The following is a 9,107-nucleotide window of genomic DNA, read 5'->3' on the forward strand; positions in this document are numbered from 1 at the left end:
ATGTAATCCAATTTCACATGTCAGCAGTTTCTTCAAGCATTAATGTCTCCCTCTGTCTCTGTCTGTCTTCCCTGTCACGATAGGCTGTCCTGGGCTGCGCTGATTAAGATCTATTACACAACAGAGAATCACAACATGGCTTCTCAATTCGTAAGATACTGATTCCCTACAGCACTAGGCAACATGAAAACCTTGACCCATCTGTACCCCACCAGAATGATTAAACATTAACCATTAATCTCCTCATCAAAGCAACTAATTACTTTTCTTGTGTGCTGCAATGGTTCAATGCTAATCACATCAGAGGTGAGCATGTGCATCTATAGGGTTGGATTACAGTAAAGCTGCTGTTACTTCTGGGGAGCCGCTAATTGTGTGTGCATGTGTTTGGTATCAATAACCAAGGAAGTCTGTTTGAAAGAAATATATTTACTCATGTTGTTCCAAACTTTAATTTTGTCATTCTCCATGAATAAAAAAGGAGAAATTTCACATTTCTTTTTATCACAGAACAACAGCTCAAAGGAAACAACAGTCATTCATACATCTATGTTCCAAGTCTTCTGAAGCCATATGTATATTGTGGCATAGACAGATTACAATTGAACAGGTTTAATAGCAGATAAAATTCTACGTAAAATTATTTAAGATATAATTATGTTACCAAGTAATGTGTTTATTATGGGCAAAATAGTATAAAATGAAGCTCACCAAGTGTGCAGTACACTAAATGTTTTTTTCCACTTCAAATTATTGCATGAGAAAATAAACAGCTGCATATTTAAATGTTTTAATTACATTTTATAATGTTTTATACAGCAGTCCTTTCTGGTCCTTGAATCTGATTGGCTGATAGGAGTGCGATATTCTAGTGATAACAGAACTCCAACCGTTTGTATCACTCCGCTTGCGGTATTTCTCACAGTGTGCGTCATGGTGGACGCCATCATTTAATACTATTTTTGACAGAATGTAGTTTTAAAAGTTTTTATGGCAATAATATATTTTACGTTTAGACTTCAAATATGTGGTTTGTTAATAAAGATAAGGACTATTTGAAAATTTGCTCGAGGGCATCAGGGCGTTTTTACCTTCACCAACAGCTTGTAATAAATGCATAAAAGCCAATAAATGCACTGAGCAGCGCTGTCATCGGAAATCACCCTTAACAGATGAAAGGACAAAGATATAACTTTCCTCAGCGAACATTCAAACTAATGTTTTATTGTGAATATGAGATTGAGCTGAAGAATGAATGCTGTATCAGATGCAGGTAAACACACTTGATCAGTCCAACTTTCTCTCATAATACTCTTCACAATATACAGCTCTTAATACAGTAGTGCAATAAGCTTTTAATGTAGCAACTCAACGTTCCTTCGTTACTAGTATTAGTAACGGAGGCTTGGGCTCAGCTGTTAAACTGTCAACTTCAGATTTGAATCTGTGGTGGAAGTAAGTAGTTTGCACAAAAGAGGGCTTTTAAAGACACTCCGTTGTTATTTCTTATGAATTTACACACTCGTGCCATCGAACTGTTGCATAAACGCAATATCACACTAGTAGCCATGCGTTATGGCTGTATATCGGCACGTTGTGATTACCTATGGCACACAGCCTGCGGCCTCGTGCCTATGGCCGAATATCACACTGATTCTCGTGTGATATTGCTCATTAATCACATTCTATAATGATGAATTCACACACATATATATATATATATATATATATATAATTTATTTATTTATTTATTTTTTGATTATTTAAAAAACATGCACTACCATTCAAAAGTTTGAAGTCAGTGAGATTTTTTTATTTAATGTGTAAGTCAGTTCAGAAATTATTCTAATATAAAAAAAATATATATATTTTTTTTATTTTTTTTTTTTATTCTCAGAAATCTTTGATAAATATAACAGCAAAAGAACAGCATGTACTCTATGTGAAATGGAAATATTTTAAAACAGTATGTCTTTACTGCCACTTTTAAATACTTGCTGAATAAAAATATACATTTCTTTACAGCCATAATTTAAGTTGTTATTCAATTATAAGTTTTCCATCCATTGAGACGTTAATTTGACATATGGATAATTGAGTCATCAAGTTCAACTTGAACTTGAGAATTGTTGAACCGATCCACTTCATCAGTTCAACTCACTATTCTTGAATTAATAGCTCACCTTTGGAGAAGATTACAGCAAACTTGATTTTTTTTCATTTATTTATTTTTGTGATAGATGTGGTTACTATGTAATTAGATAAAAATCAATATTCAGATAAAAAAAAATAGCAGTGTGTCGGACTGGAGGGCGAGTAAACAAAGATAACATTTTCATTTTTGAGTAAACTGTCCCTCTAAGACACGTCTTGTCAGGTGTATTTGTTTAAGCTCCCTTCATTCACAGAATGGCCACATTAGGTTCACATATAGAAATGATCATGAGAGGGTGTTTCTGTATTTGTATGTGCCCTCAGTTTGTGAGTATTTGTTTTTATAGCTGGAGTCATGCTGAATGACTAAGCGTAATGATTGTAGGTCCCTGTCGTGAGTGGTCTGTCCTGCCATTGTGTGATAAGTAAGCCAGATCCCCAGATGCACACTAACTCTTTCTCCTCTCTCTTTCCTCTCCCTCTCTCTCTCTCTCTCTCTCTCGCTCTCTCTCTCTGAGGGGATCTACTGAAGAGAAGCTAACTGCTTCATGCATGCTCTCCTGATGCTGGCTAGCTTAAACAGGCCTGAAACAAAACCCAGGGGATACGCAGTCACACAAGAAACATGCACACACAGACTCTGTTTTTGGTTCACCTTACTAAGCTTTCTGTCGGTATTTGATGCTAAACTTCAAATACCTGGTGCAGTATGCGTCATGTGGTACAGAAATCTCTGCATGACGGCACTCTTTTAAAACCGAATTAAGCAAAACGTGGTGTCATGATGCTATCAGAATGACCCCAGAGGGCCTAACCTCCAGAGGGATTGTAATTCCCAGAGTGCTCTGTGATCATATGGAAAGCCAGATGGTGCAGAATAGATATTAAATAAAACATTTAATGAAGAATCTAAACTACAATGACAGTAAGCTAGCATGCCTTGAAAAAAAGGGGGTGAGAAATTGTATTTTATGCTGAAAATTATTATTTTTATAGTCTTACACTAACATGGAAGTAACAAAAAGTACCATTGCGCTATGTTTTTTTTTTTTTAGATATATTGTACCATGGTACTATATAAGGCTGTGAGAAACAGACCAAAACTCTGTATTATAAATATTAAAAAAGACCAATATCTGTATTTTTAGACTGAAAGTTGACACACAATGTATATCTATTTCATACAATTTAGGCTAAATGTTTAATTTTCTTTCCATAAGTCCCACAACAATAGAATGAACCTTGTAACACACTTCGGGGCAGAATACCTTTCAGGAGTGCTTTTGAATGCAACCTGTTTAAGGAATAAGATTTTTTTTTTTTTTTACATTTTCTGTGTTTTATTTAAAGTCCCGCTCCTGCCACTCATTTAATCTCTTAAAACGCATCTTTAAACTTCTATGTCTAGGACTTCTTTGACTGATGAATTTGCATGTGGTTTGTCCTTAAGCATATTTAAAAACACTATATAGATATGTAAACAACGTTAAAAACGTCTCAGGTTACGTATGTAACCATGGTTCCCTGAGGGGAACGAGACGAATCCAACTCCTCAGAGAGGATAACGCTTGACAGAAAGCACCCGCTCACAGTAACCCTCAACGGCGAGGGGGAGCTAGAGGACGCAGTTCGAAGTTCCACGAAAGGGAACATGAATTTCATAATGCAGGTCTTTAGGGAAATGTAATTCCACATCTTGCCACAATTTTGCCCTCCAAACAATGTGTTTGGTCTCTGTAGAATGTGCAGTTTTACTGTTTTCCACTTGAGGATGATGAAGTAATTTGGTCTTTACACCCTGTAATCACGTCTGCATCGGCCTGTTGGATTCTTAATGCTGGTTGGCTTTCTCACCTTTGTGCTCCTTTACCTCCTCACCGTCTGATTGGCCTGTGTTGTTTTGTTGCGTTCCTTTGACGATTAGCTGATGAGGGTCAGGGTGAATGAGGTTTTTGTTCATCATGGACATGCAACTGAGGACACACATACACAAACACAATTTTGCACTTGTGAGAGGTAATTTGTTCGAGGTTATAGTTATGTATGTGTATTGAACTGTGAGTGTGTGTGTCTGTGAGGCTAATAATGTAAACTACCATCAAAAGTGATCCTGAACACAAAAGATTTTGGTGACACTTTAGTTTAGGGACCAATTTTCATGATAAACTGGTTGCTTATTGGCATGCCTATTATTAACATATTGGCTGTTTATTAGTACTTATAAAACACATATTCGGCATGACCATGTTCTAAATCCCTAATCCTACCCAAATCATAAACAGCTACCTTACTAACTATTAATAAGCAGCAAATTAGGAGTTTACTGAGGTGTAAGTCTTAGTTAATGGTGAGAATTGAACCTTAAAATAAAGTGTGACCAAGATTTAATTTTTTTTAAATTTTTTATCAGTCTCTTCTGCACAGCAAAGCTGCATTTATATGATATAAAATACAGTAATAACTGTAAACTTGTTATAAATTGTTACATATATTATTACAAATTAAAAATGTGTGAAACGTTTTCTATTTGATATATTTCAAGATTCTTTTTGTTACTGTCACGTTTGACCAATTTAATATATCCTTACTAAATAAAATTGTTAATTCATTTCAAGAAAAAAAACTTTTGAAGTTAGAAAAGCATGCAAAATAGAAGCATGTTTACTACTGGTCTCAGACTTTAGGACCCCATGTGCACTGTTCAGTGCTTCGTTCACTTACATAACACATCTATACTAATTTCTATAAGCTTAACCAGCCTAATTACGAGTAATTGTGATGTATAGATGTCTGATTTTGAAGCCTGTCTTTCAATGAACGAAGCACTCAGTGAAATTGGATGTTATTGTTTGTATGTATGTGTGTGTGTGTGTGTGTGTGTGTGTAGGGCATTTTACACATAATTGAATGCAGCTCAGCTCCGGCGTTTCACACTTCAAAGAGCTTCCAGTTTGGCTGTCACAGACTCGACAGCTGGCAGATGAAACGTATTTTGGAGCACTCACACACAACGCTAAACACACACACAAGGACATATTTGGTGCTTCTGAGGAAATCTCTGAACAGTCTGTATGTGTGTGTGTGTGTGTGTGTGTGTAGGGCATTTTACACATAATTGAATGCAGCTCAGCTCCGGCGTTTCACACTTCAAAGAGCTTCCAGTTTGGCTGTCACAGACTCGACAGCTGGCAGATGAAACGTATTTTGGAGCACTCACACACAACGCTAAACACACACACAAGGACATATTTGGTGCTTCTGAGGAAATCTCTGAACAGTCAGACAAAGGCAGTTGAGTCAAAACAACGAAGGAGGTACACACAAGTTCAGTCCACAAAACACCTCACTACATTCACGTATGATACATGACCCTCATTTTGAGCCCTCACACAACTGTGAAATAAGAGTCTTAGTCTTTTTGTTTCATCTGGACACATTGTTTTTGCACTCTGTTGCCTTTTATAATCTTTCAATTTGGTATTTAGATGTTATAAACATCAGCTCTCTTGGAACGTCACTCGGCCAATCAAATTAGAGGACCGGAACTAACTGTTAAATAAATACATTTTTGTCCAATCAGATGCTCTCTATTTGAGAATGTCACTCCCCCTAATAGCACATACAGTACATATAGTGACTAAAAGTTACACTCTTAATAATAAAGGTTCTTGGCATCAATGGATCCACAAAGAACCTTTATCATCCATGGAACCTTTTCATTCCACAAAACAAGGTTCTTTACAGTGGAAAAATGTTCTTTAGATTATTAAAATGTTCTTCAGCTTAAGAAAAAAAGGTTCTTTTAAGAACTGTTCACTGAACGGTTCTTTGGGATACCAAATCTGGTTCTTCTATGGCATCGCTGTGAAAACCCCCCTTTTGGAACCTTTATTTTTAAGAGAGTATAGTCTATTGGCTATTTAAGTATGAAATGTCTTGCTCCAACTTGTTTCAATAGGAAATATGTCAGTAAAGGTAAGAACATTGCATTGGTTAAATCATTTATTGGGTTATAGGTTTAGTCATTCACACACACATACACACAGACACGCTGCTTAGTAGTATTAGGAATGAATCAATCACGTAGTTGATAGTCACACTTGAGGAACAAACTGCACTCAGAAATAACCGTCAGCATGAATCTATTGTGTTGTAACATACAAGGCATGAAACCATACCACATTTACCGTGAAATGATAAAACCAGCCATTATGTTCTTGTATCTCAGCTGATGTGCTAACCCAAGCTAAGTGGTGTACACAGGACAGTTTAATTATATCTCTGACTTGTGCTGTGATAAAACCTTTAGCCTCCATGGTGTGGAATTGTTAGAATGAGAAAAGCCCACCACATTGGACTGACAAAGTTGGAAATTTCTAATAGAAATCATTGTTACACTGCTTTACACAATAACACACAGATGCATATGGGCACACTTACAAAGAGCAAAAGCAGCAACCAGTGTTAAATGTTATTCCCAGAATGCATCATTGTGTGTGGGTGAAGTTATAAGAAGACCTTTATGTTAGAGCTAAATAAAAGACATGATATTTATCTTGTTTTCCATTCATCCTGTCACATTGCTTTCAGCAAGCATTTAAGACTTCATTTAAAAATCATCTTATAGACACATCTAGAAACTCCAGGCGCTGATTAACAGTAGTTTTTTTCAACGAGTAAATCACCATAACAAATTCATAATTGATTTAAACTAATGCAGCCTGATCTCATTGTTTATAGGCCTACATAGGTATTAATACGTAACATTTACAAGCACAAAACGTACAATTTTGTACGTTTTTATTGATGCTGAAACGTACAATTTAGATGTATTTCAACGTTTAAAACGTACAAATCGCTACGTATTTTTAGCTAAAAAACGTAAAATATTTACGTATCTTTTATTTCACTAAGATATTCGTATGAAAGCATTTCTTATCAATAAGCGATTTAGATTTTTAGACCCCTTAACCTACCCCCAAACCTAAACCTACCCATTTTATAGCGAATATAAAAGGATATAAAACCGAAATATGCAGGAAAATAACCATTTTAGTAACAATATAGTATTAAAAATATTTTCTCTAATCCCACTCCTACCTTTAAACTTAAACATAACTATTTCTGTACAGTATAAGAAAAACAACAGACATAGCCTAAATGCAATTACAATCATTTATTTATTGCAAAAATGTCAAAAGCGGTAGGCTACCAAGTTATGGGATTACATCTCTGCCACAATTCTGCACGCGAAAGATCATATTTTGAGTGCGTAAAAGTGTGTTTTGCATGCGCACGAACTGAGTTTTGTGGATAAAATGTTTGTCTCGCAAAGAAGAAAGTATTTCGAGTGCACGAAAATCAATTTTGCACTTAAAATAAGTTTTTGGATGTGTGCAGACCTTCTCTTTTGCGAATACAACGTTTCACTAGCTTGCTCACCTGATGCCCGCCCTCAGTGCTCTCTAAATGCCAACAGCTCGCGTGCTCAACACAACCCGGCGTTACAATGTGCCATAATTCCAGCCAATCAGAGACCGAGGCTGCTACATTCTGATTGGCTGCCTTGACAACCAATCACAACATTTCTTGCATTACCTCGACAGCATAAGAGGACAAATACAGTGCATGCATAATTATTATGCAAGTTGATATTCTGATCATATTTTTTTCAAGCACATTTTACCAATTCCAAACGACATCAATCTTAATAACTACTATTAATCTTGTATTTAATCATTTATAATTGATATATAATTATTCATGAAGGCTGAAGGCTGAAGTGAAAAATGTCTTATATTCAGGTGTGCATAATTATTAAGCAGATTTTCTTTTACAGATAAAATGAGCCAAAAAAAGAGATTTAACTCAGACTGAAAGTCAAAAATTATTAAATGCCCATGAGAAATATTCAAAACTAATACAATACTAGAAATTGTAAAGTTAATGCATAACCATTGGACAGCAAAATGCTCAGTGGGTCAGCAGGGTCAGTCAAAAAATGTGGAGAAGAAAAGATGCATGTTAACTGCAAAAGAATTAGGAATTAAGATGCAGAATTAGGTGTGAAATCTAATTCTTCATCTTAGGTGTGAAATCTAATTCTTCATCTTAATTCCAGCGCCACCATTTTCCAGAACTGCAACCTACCTGGAGTCTCCAGAAGTATGTCAGGTTCTCAGAGACTTAGGTTAAGTATAGAATCCTAAAAATGACCCCTACTTAATAAGAATCACATACTGAAGTGTAGTAAAATACTTGAATACTGATTTATATATATATATATGTATATAGGCTTTATAGACAAATAAGTTGAGAGTGACTCTTGAAGGACCAGCACCACATCCTCTTGTACCACTGTTTGAAGAATTTATCTTCCAGAATCTGGTTAAGTTTTGGGAGTTCATTTTTAGTCCATCTCGAGATTTTATCTGTAGAAGATAACCTGCTTAATAATTATGCACACCTGAATATAAGGCGTTTTTCACTTCCAGCCTTCATGAACAATAATATATAGATTATAAGATTATAAGATTAATAGTAGTTATTAAGATTGATGTTGTTTGGAATTGGTAAAATGTGCTTGGAAAAAATTATAATCAGAATATCAACTTGCATAATAATTATGCATGCAATGTATTTTCTCTCTTCTGCTGTCATCAGCAATGCAAGGAATGTTGTGATTGGTTGTCAAGGCAGCCAATCAGAATTTAGCAGCCTCCTCTCTGATTGGCTGGAATTATGGCATATCGTAACACTGGGTTGTGTTGAGAAAGCGAGCCATTGGCATTTAGAGAGCACTGAGGGCAGGCATCAAGGGAGCAAGCTAGTGAAACGTTGCACACGCAAAAGAGAAGGTCTGCACACATCCAAAAACGTATTTTAAATGCAAAATTGATTTCCGTGCGCTCGAAAGACTTTTTTCTTTGCGAAACGAACATTTTCTCCACAAA

Source organism: Sinocyclocheilus rhinocerous, unplaced genomic scaffold (assembly GCF_001515625.1).
Source record: "Sinocyclocheilus rhinocerous isolate Xijiao unplaced genomic scaffold, SAMN03320098_v1.1 scaffold461, whole genome shotgun sequence".
NCBI classification, from domain to species: domain Eukaryota; kingdom Metazoa; phylum Chordata; class Actinopteri; order Cypriniformes; family Cyprinidae; genus Sinocyclocheilus; species Sinocyclocheilus rhinocerous.